Genomic DNA, 11,135 nt, shown 5'->3' with positions numbered 1-11,135 from the left:
ATGCTCTACGGTAGGAAGTGCAAAAACCCAATATGTTGTGGTGAGGTTGGATAAAGGGTCATGGGGAGTACTGAAGTGGTACTCAAGATGACACAGAGGATCCATCAGGTCCGAAGTAGACTCCAGATGACTCAGAGTCGGCAGAAGAGCTACGCCGACAGATGTCGATCAGACTTGGAGTTTCGGTTAGGAGATATGGTTCTCCTGAAGGTGTCACCTTGGAAAGGTGTCATCCGGTTCTGGAAGAAGGGCAAGTTGGGCCCCAGATACATTAGTCTGTTCAGGATATTGGATCGGGAGGTCCGGGTGGCATTTCGACTAGATCTGGCAGCCGAGCTTAGTCAGATCAATGACACCTTTCATGTCTCCCATCTGCAGAAATTCTTGGTAGATGAATCCTTCGTGCTGCCTCTATAGGATATTTAGGTGGAAGACAGCCTGAACTACATCGAACGACTCAGATTTATCCTCGACAGGAAGACGAAGGATCTGAGGAACAAGAGGGTAGAGTTAGTGAAGGTGAGATGAGGGAGCACTACCCAGAGCTATTTCCAGATGCAACAGACTTCGAGGACAAAGTCTAAGATAAGTAGGGGAGATTTGTAATGCCTGGTTCCTGGTATGTATTTTAAATTGATTTTTTTTTTCATTTTGTATAGGAACTAGACAAGTTGGAGCCCCAAACTCGTCGAGTAGGAATTGAATTTGGATGCGGGATTTAAAATCTACTCGACTAGTTGAGAGCCTCAACTTGACGAGTAGGGATCCCAGAGTGAAACCCTAATTTTCAAGGTTTAGCACCCTATTAAAACACCTTAACCTCCAAAATTTGGCCTCATTTGCAGCCTTCATCATCCTAAACCCTAGCCATGAAGCCCTAATATGTTTTTGAGTTTTGAGCCATTTATGGTGCATTCTTGAGGTTTTGAAGAAAAAGACACTTGATGAAGGAGCAAGGAAGTGTTGGAGAAGATTGGATCCAAAAGTCTAGCTTCATTTTTGGTTCATCAGAGGTATAAATCTCATATCTTGTCTATAGTATGCTTAGATCCCTTCATCTTCACTTTTATTGAGTTTTTGGTCCAAGTAGCATGGTCCTTGGGAAAGGGACGTCCTAAATGAGTATATCATCAGATCTGGAATCATGGAGGGCTTTCATGGCATAAAGGTGCAAACTTTAGGGCCATAAAATCCCCATGCAAGCTTTATGGTGTCATTTTGACCTTTCAATCTCCAAAACGCCATGCATGGAGGGAAAGCCATGGATTTTACATGTTTATATGGTGTCTAGGTTCTAGATCTCACTTTTTATGCTTTAGTTTGTAGTATTATGGCTTTTGAATCAAGATCTAGGTCTTAAAGAATTAGGTTTTGAGCTAAACCCATTAAGTAAGGCTATTAACGGGCAAAGTTGGAAACTTTACCCTTAAAAGGACATTTTTAGTATATAGACGAAGTATGGGGCTTGGATATGAATGATAAGAGCTTAATCTATTAAGATGTCTCAATAGACTGAAGAACTCGTCGAGTCCATTGAGGAACTCGATGTGTTTGGTCGAAGTGTCTCGAGTCTGTAAAGGGAAAAACTCGACGAGTTCAAGGATGACTCGACGAGTTGATTGGAGAGTCCCGACTCTGTTATAGGGAGGAACCTGACGAGTTCATGAAAGAACTCAACTAGTTGGATCGCGATTTCAAGTTTTTATGATTCATGGAACTCGACGAGTTGATGGACCAACTCGGCGAGTTGAGTCAATCAGGTGTTGACTTTGACCAGAATCTTGACTTTGACCAGGATGTTGACCTTGACTTTGACCTTGACCAAAGTTGACTCTTAAGGGATCATGAGTACGGAAGGATAATTAAAGGAATTTTTTTCTGTAAGAGTCTGAGAGGGGTTGATTTCAGAGCAGGAGTCTTTGCAGCTATTCCAAGTTGTCGAGGTGAGTTACCTTCCAGTAGGTGTGGGTCGAAGGCACCAATGTCGGCCCACTAGTATTTTATTATAGTTGAGATGATTGTCTTTGTGATAATTTTCTAGTATACCACTATCTATTATGCTTTATGTGCTAGTATGTTATGTTATTATGCGATAGTGGTAGGAAGGGTAAGATACCGGTTGAAAGAGACGGAAGGAGAGGCCAACACCCAGATATGCTAGGCAGTATGTGATCTATATGTATATGCTAGGTTATTATGTGGTAGTGGTAGGGGTGAAATAGACCCCGGTTACGAGTTGAAAGAGGCCAACGGGGTAGGCCAACATCCAGATACATTAGGCAGTTACCGGTTGAAGGAGACCGAAGCGGTAAGCCAACACCCATATATGCTAGGCGGTTACAGGTTGAAAGAGACCGAAGGGGTAGGCCAACACCCGGATATGCTAGGCATTATGTTATTTTATGGTATATAGTATGATGGGGGAACTCACTAAGCTTTATGCTTACAGTTTTCAGTTTTGGTTTCAGGCACTTCCTATTCGAAGGGAAAGGAGCCGGCATAACTATAGCGCATCACACCAGGATTTCCGCAAGTATGATCTTTGAGATTTTCACTTTGATGTTGTTCTATCATGACATGTTTTGACTATTGATACTTTGGTTTTGATATGAGTTGATATATGTTTGTTTTCAAACAAATGGTTTTATAATTAATGTATTAAAAATGAACTTTTTTTACCATATTTTTGGGATGTTACGCCTTGTTCCGTAGAACCTTCACTTTCCTCTCCATAACGGCCACTGGCCTCTCCACATAATCCAGGCACTCATCAATCGGAATATCATGTAATGACACTACTACCTCCTCATCTAGTATGTAATTCTGCTATTGCGAGACGTGAAAAGTTTTGTGAATCTGACTGAGCTCCTCTGGAAGGTCTAGTATATATGCCACCTTACCAACCCTGGAAATAACCCGAAAAGGCCTGATGTATCGTAAACCCAACTTCCCCCTGTTTCTGAAGCGAATCATGCCCTTCCTGGGTGAGACCTCCGGTAGTACCATGTCACCAACCTGAAACTCCAACTCTGATCGACACCGGTCGGCATAACTCTTCTGCCGACTCTGAGCAGTTTGCAGCCACTACCTAGTATGCTGAATCCTCTCGGTAGCCTGCAGAACTACCTTGGTCTATCCCATCACCTTAGGACCAACCTCACCCCAACAGACTGGGTGCGATATTTCTGTCCATACAACAACTTAAATGGTGGAGCACCAATGCTAGAATGAAAGTTGTTGTTGTAGGAGAACTCTACAAGCAGTAGGTAGGAGTCCCAACTTTTACCAAAGTCAATAACGCAGACCTGTAACATGTTCTCGAGGGTTTGTATCGTCCGCTCACCCTGGTCATTTATCTATGGATGATAAGTTGTACTGGAATACAGTCGTGTGCCCAGTTCCTCGTGAAACTTCTGTCAGAAACGGGAGGTGAATCGAACATCACGGTCTGAGACAATAGAGGCCGATACCCCGTGGCGAGCTACAATCTTGCGAATATACATATTAGCCAACATTTCGGCTGCTGAGCTCTCCCGAATGGGCATAAAATGGGCACTCTTGGTGATTCGATCCACGATGGCCCATATAGCATCATATCCCTTCGCCGTCCTTGGTAGCTTGGTGATAATATCCATCGTGATCTGCCCCCATTTCCACAGGTCAAGCTTTCCATGCGGCCTCTGATGCTCGGCCTTGACCATCAAGCACCTCTCGACGTACCATGCGATCTCTCTCTTCATGCACGGCCACCAGTAACTTAGTCGCAGATCCCGATACATCTTGGTGGCCCCCAGGTGAATAGAGAAGCGAGACTTATGAGCCACCTACAGTACAATCTTTCTGACCCCACCAGACATCAAAACCCAGACCTGACTGCAACGGGTCAACAATCCGCAACTATCCTGCACAAATCGGGTGTTCTTGCCCCTGATCCTCTCCAACTTCCAGTTCTCCTGTCGCATACCCTCCGTCTGAGCTTCCCTAATCAAACTCACGAGTGGAGAATCCATAAATATCCTCATACATGTCACCGGTACAAAAGATCCAGCTGACTTGCGGCTCAGGGCATCCGCAAACACATTTGCTTTACCCGGATGGTAAAGGATCTCGCATTCATAATCCTTGACTACGTCCAGCCACCTGCGCTGCCTCATGTTCAGGTTAGGCTGATCCATGATGCGTCTCAAACTCTTGTGGTCCGTGTATATGGTACAATGGACCCAATGTAGATAATGTCTCCAAATCTTGAGAGCGAATACCACCGCTCCCAACTCCAGATCATGTGTGGGGTATCTCGTCCCATTCAGCTTCAGCTGTCGCGAAGCATAAGCTATCACCTATCCCCTCTGCATGAGGACTGCTCCCAATCTAGTGATCAATGCGTCACAAAACACCACTAAATCCTCAACTCCCTCATGGAGTGTCAACACTGGCTCCTCGCAGAGTCGATTTCTCAGAGTCTCGTATGCATTCTACTGCTCAGGGCCCACCGAAAATTCACTCCCTTCATCGTCAGACTAGTGAGGGGTACCGCAAACATGGAGAAATCCTATATGAATATCTGGTAGTACCCTGCCAATCCCAAGAAGGTCCTGATATCTGAGAGAGATTTCGGAACCTCCCACTATATAACCGTCTCAATTTTGGTCGGGTCGATTAAAATCTCCTCCAAGAAACTGAACTTCTCGTAACCAAAACTCTCACTTCGAGAACTTGGCATACATTCTTTCTCGCCTCGGAACTCCCAATAGATCGCGAAGGTGCTCCTCAAGCTCTCTCTAGTATTAGAATACACCAAGATATCATCTATGAACACAATGACTGAGTAATCGAGCATCGGTCTTCACACCCGATTTATCAGGTCCAAAAATACTATCGACACATTGGTGAGCCCAAACGGCATCACCAAGAACTCGTAATGTCCGTAACGAGTCCGGAATGCGGTCTTCTCCACGTCCTCCTCCCTAACCCTGACCTGATGGTATCCGAACCTCAGGTTTATCTTGGAGAACCAAGATGCTCCTTGCAACTGATCGAAAATATCATCTATCCTCTGGAGTGGATAATGGTTCTTCATCGTTAACTTGTTCAAATCCTAGTAATCAATGCACTTTCGGTGTGAACCATCCTTCTTCCTGACAAAGATAATTGTTGCTACCCACGAAGAACTGCTCGGACGGATGAACTGCTAGCCCAATAATTCTTGCAATTGAGATGATAGCTCCTGCATCTCAGTTGGTGCCAATCGGTACAGTGCCTTGGCGAAAGGGGCCGCACCTGGCACTAGGTCGATCCTAAACTCGACCTGCCTCTCGGAGGCACTCTAGGTAACTCCTCCAGAAACACATCAACATACTCTCTTACAACTGGAATGTCCAAAACCGAAATTTGATCCCTGACCTGTGTATCCACCACATACGCTAAGTAACCCGTACACCCGTGTTGAATATACTGTCAAGCACTAGCGACCGAGCAAAACCATGAACCCAATCTGGTGCCCTCGTCGTAGATAACCAATTCTCCCCTGATTGGGGTTCGAACTACCGCCCGCTGACCCTCACAGTCGATCATGTCTACGAAGCGAATCAACCAGTCCACACCCACAATCACACATACATCCCCCATCGGAATCGGAATCAAGTCTATCGGGAAGGATATGTCGAAGATCTCTAGAATGCAACCCCGATAGAATGAAGAAGCATAAATCCCATGTTCGTTGGCGATTGAGACTTGCAATGGACACTCTAGCTCTCCTACAGGAAAACCAAGCTCCCTACTAAACGATTGAGAGAAAAATGACCGACTCGCCCCTAGGTCAAATAATACGAAAGCAGGAAAGGATTTTGCCAAAATTGTACCTAATCATAGGTACAAAAATATAAGCATAAAACAAATATAATCAACAAATAAAGGATAGAAACATACTAGCAACCACATCAGGTGTTGTCCTGGCCTCCTCAGCTGTGAGCTGGATGGCGCGTTACCGAGCCCTCAGGGGCTCTACTCTACCCTAACTCCCATCACTAATCCTCAGTGTAGTTGGAATAGGAGGTTGTGTCGGCTTGGCGGCGAGAAACGGACAATTGACCTTCACGTGTCCAATCTGATCACAATGGTAACATATCCTCACACTCAGAATCAGGGCGGGCTGGCAACAATCCCTTTCATAATGCCCCTCATTGCCACATCTGTGGCACTCGCTACCAGATCGGAAAATCCCAGAATGTGAAGGGTTTTATTATACTACAACATCCTATGGTGCACATACAACCCTAAATACTTTGGATCTATGTTTTCTCTAAATATACAAGCAATATTGTTTCCAAAGAATTAAGCCTACAACTAGCATGCAATTGACATAATCAACACAAAATTGAGTTATGGAGTTACCTCTTTGTTGTAGCTTGTAGAACTTCTTAAGTTTGGCCTTTAAGAGCTTAGTTCCCTAAGTGTTGCACCTCAAATGGAATCACAACACACCTAGAACAAAGGACACTTTTGAGAGAGTATTTCTTAGACCAAAATCGGCTCAATGATCTCCAAGAACACTAGTGGTCCAAATTTAGGAGCTAATGGGTTTCTTATATAATGTGGCAAAACTAGGGTTACACCATGTAAAACCTAATGTACATGATCTTCCATATTCCTTAGGCTCCATAGGATTAAACCTCCATGGGTTGTCACATGGGTTTAACTCAACCTAAGAAATCACGGATCATTGGCCCACACCATAAGAATGAATGATTTTACCAAATCAACCCCTTATATTTAATTAGTCTCTTTTGATCACAAAATTAATTCCAAATTAATTCTTGATAAATACTAATTAAATATTATTATTTCATATTAATATATTAGAGCTTATAATATATTAATAAATCATGAATATCCTCTTCTCAAAAGTCCATCATTGCAAATTGTTCTGGTGTCATGCAACCCAAATGGACCGTGCTACTCTCGGGTCAAGTACATACCAATTATAGTTATGGGCTTAGACACCTAATCCAACAGTCTCCCACTTGGATAAGTCTAATAACTATTATTGCAAGTATAACTCCACAACACGACTAGCAATCGTAGCTCTTAAAAGTCGTTGTCAAACACTAACCTGGTCAATGACGTGTCCATTAGATAAGGGATCATATATTCCTCCATTCTAGATATCATATAAACTGAGACATGGATATTAATCATTCTCTCTGTCAATCTGTTGTTTCCCGATTTCCGATTTATGACAACCGACTAACTGAACAAATCAAATCAGTCCAGGTGTGGCCAAACACTTAGGGGTGTCATCACTAAATCATCGAGGGGCCCACAAATATCGTTTTTATCCACATTGGGTAAAAGGAATATATAAACTTCGACCCAAATGCTTGCTCGTACTTACTCATCAAATTACACACAACAATATTTTTTTATAACATCCAAGTTACTGGTGCGTTTACATATGTCAATGTGCAACCAACTCGCAACTACAAATCACATGTCTCCGTTTCAAGAATATAAGATATTATTGTCTCATAATCACTCGTGATAAAATCCACGAAGTGATTCAGATGAGCGTGGGTTGAATCCAATACTTGAATCTTATTCCAGGAGTACTCACGAACACTGCAGCTATGTCTAAAACACCTAGACAAGCTACAGACTCATTCATGATAGTCTTGCCTCAATACCTACTTCCAAAGTATGATCGACTGTAGATGGTTTGAATAACCTAGTTATTCGGGTAGTCAAAACATGCAAAGTGAAACACAATAATAATAGTAATCCTATATGGCCCCAAAACTTTTGAGTCCCATATTGATTACTCATTATTCATTAATAATGTTTCGAATAATGAACTTAATACTTGAAATTAAAACAATAGTTGTCTCATGCTCCAAGCATGCACACTACGTTTGTCTATGGTCCTTACTTTGTGAAATAGCTCAATTGACAACATTTCGATGATGCTCATTTCACAATTCCAAATCATTATTGCAAGTGTAATAATTTCAAATTCTTTTCACTGCTAGAAAGTGTTAGATTCTAAACTCTCATGCAATGATTCTTTTGTAATGTCTAGGTACCAAAAGTACAGAGACTTCACCAACAATATTACAAAATGTTCCTTTGGAGATTATTACAAGACAATTCCATGGAAATGAAGTCTCAAATTCAAAGTACATTCCTTTGAACATCCTTCTTGCAAAAAAGTTTCTACCTTTCTCATCTGTTCTTCAAACCCCAATATGGAAACATTCCATATTTTCCATACGATAACTCATTATTAATAGACTCCTGTCTATTCAAAATAATGTCAATATGGTCCATCCATTACTATGCTTCCCACTGTCCTTAAGAGACCAATCCTTGGCGAACTTTAGATTGTCCTTAACAGTTGATTAGCCACTTTAGTCATATCTGGTTCTATTCCCTTTTCCCTCTTAATGCCCAAGGCATTTGAAAAATTTAGAACACGAGAATATTATAGCATATGCAATCGATCCTATACCCAAAGCATAGGGATGCGATTCATAATGTCCAACATAAAGACACGATACTTGATTAGTCTTTTGCTATAATATTTCTATTTGCCATGTTCTCACAATTCAAATTATGAAGAGGGATGTCATAATCATAATAAAAATTTAAGAACGCAATTAACATTTCTATATATAGAATTTCCTTAGGTTGAACCATTCCAACATAACATTGATATATATTTGACTAAATTTTATTAAAAATTCAATCTAAGCTTTTAGATTTTGAAATGAAGTATAATTTTCTCTCCCTTAAATATAGCAAAATAACTTTTCAAACTCTTCATCTTTGCAAATTGAAACTTTTGTTTTCTATAATTAACATTGCTAGCTTGCAACACCTTCGATAATACATATGCTCCTACTAGCATAATAATTATTATCTTACTAGCATAACACTTATGCTACCACTAGCTTTGACATGTATTCTGAAATTAGTTGGACTTCTAGAAATCAATACTTAATGACTTTCTTATCAAAGTTCAAATTTCCGATATGAGATGCTTCGATAAGATTTTATGTTCACTTATCAAACTCATACATTTATCATTAGATAACTCACATGTCTGTCTAAACAATTTTAGAACTTACAACAATAAGTCTCAAATTTTTAGACCTTTACCATTTCTCACAATTCGAACTATGAAAAGGGATGTCGTAATCATAATCGAATTTTAGAATGCAAATGTCACAAATGCTAACTATTTAAAATCTACTTAGTGAAAGTGTTTCCTCACAATCATTTTCATGAATTGGAGAGAAAACTTATGACACTTTAGATTTTATGGTGTATGTGTTCCTATCCATGTGAATTTTTCATAACCATAATTACAAGACAATGTTAGTGACAAATCGAAACCCATATGAACTGAACTTGTTTAATCTTAATTTCTTGCTACATGGCAGTACAAGGGCCTACCATTGCTTCCAAGTTATTATGCAAACAATTGAGATCTCATAGAACTCACATGCATAGTCAACTTTAACTGGAATGGGCACAGAAACAAGAATATGTCAACACGATAGGTTACAAACCCCAAGTCGTGTGCTAGTGTTTAACAATAAGTTTACTCTTGATTACTTCATAAACTTTCAACATCTCTAAGACTCCCACTGACCTCTTGACATATAAGATTCACTTTGTCAAGGAGCATTACTTGACAAAAAAATATTCAAGAGTTAGCGTGGATTCTAATCAAGACTAACACTTCACACAATTGGTCTTAGTTGGTCTTTATTTTATCCAAAACATCACAACTTACCAATTTCAAATGTACAAGAGTAGAAAACATTTTACACTACATTTGATAAGTGGTTATAAACCTTCCTTAATTTTGTGTCACTCAAGGCACAAGGTTAGAGTATGACTGTGAGACTTGTTTTTGGAACGAAGTATGCCTCATCTTCTAGATTTAACCATTTCAACAATTCACGGTTCCTCTTCTTATCCATTACAAATGCACTAAGATATCTTTAGAGGATCAATTGTGACATGGTTTTCTGTAATCATTAAGATGATCATAAAACACAATACTAAAGTACTCTCCCATCATTTCAAATTGGAGAAACGATTGTCTTTCTACCTAATTTGATTTGTAACATCCCAAAATGCGGGCCAAAATTTTCATTTTTTTATTTAAGTGATTTTCAAAACGTTTGTAACAAAATACCATACGATCATATCATTTAATAAAAACATGTCTCGTAACTGTAAACCAAAACATAAAACATAGTATTGTCAGAGTACAAATCCCAGAATATCTCATAGTGCGGAAAACAAAGAGCATGTGTGTGGTATGCCGCTACCGCGCCAGCTCCTTCCCCTTGGCATAAGAGGCACCAGAGACAACAACTGAAAACCGTAAGCACGAAGCTTAGTGAGTTCCCCCACTGTACCACATACCATATAACCACATAACATAAATATATTGTCAGGCATATCTGGGTGCCCGACCTACCCCTTCGGTCCTCTCGATCGGATACTGACTAGCATATCTGGGTGCTGGTCTCCCCTTCGGTCCTCTCGACCGGATGCTGACTAGCATATCTGGGTGCTGGTCTCCCCTTCGGTCCTCTCGACCAGATGCTGACTAGCATATTTGGGTGCTGGTCTCCCCTTCGGTCCTCTCGACCGGATGTTGGGGACTATTTCACCCCTTACTACTACCACATAACACATATTACATAATCTATCAAGCATGGCTAGGCATGACTGCCCCTTTGGCCCTATCGACCGGTAATCTGGGGACTATCTCCCCTACTGTCACTAGCACATAGCATCATATCATACTAGCACATAAACATATCACAAGTAGTAGCAACCCTAGATGAATATCACAGATACAATCATGTAATCATACAACTCCTACTGGTGGGCCGGCATTGTGGCCGTAGACCCACTGCTACTGGAAGGTAACTCACCTCGAGAAGTAGGTGTTGAAAGTCTGCTTGCTAAGCGCCTGACTGCTGAACTGGTAATCCTCCGGCTATAAATCATAAACATAGATTAGCCACTCATAAATACCCTTAGGTCAGATGACTGACCCACCCCTGGTCCAAGGTCAACTCCTTGGTTAAAGTCAACTTCCAGTTGACTGGACTCTCCGA

This window comes from Lactuca serriola, chromosome 4, assembly GCF_051521515.1.
Source record: "Lactuca serriola cultivar US96UC23 chromosome 4, Lser_US96UC23_V15, whole genome shotgun sequence".
In the NCBI taxonomy this organism is placed as follows: Eukaryota; Viridiplantae; Streptophyta; class Magnoliopsida; order Asterales; family Asteraceae; genus Lactuca; species Lactuca serriola.
This window is presented reverse-complemented; position numbering follows the sequence as displayed.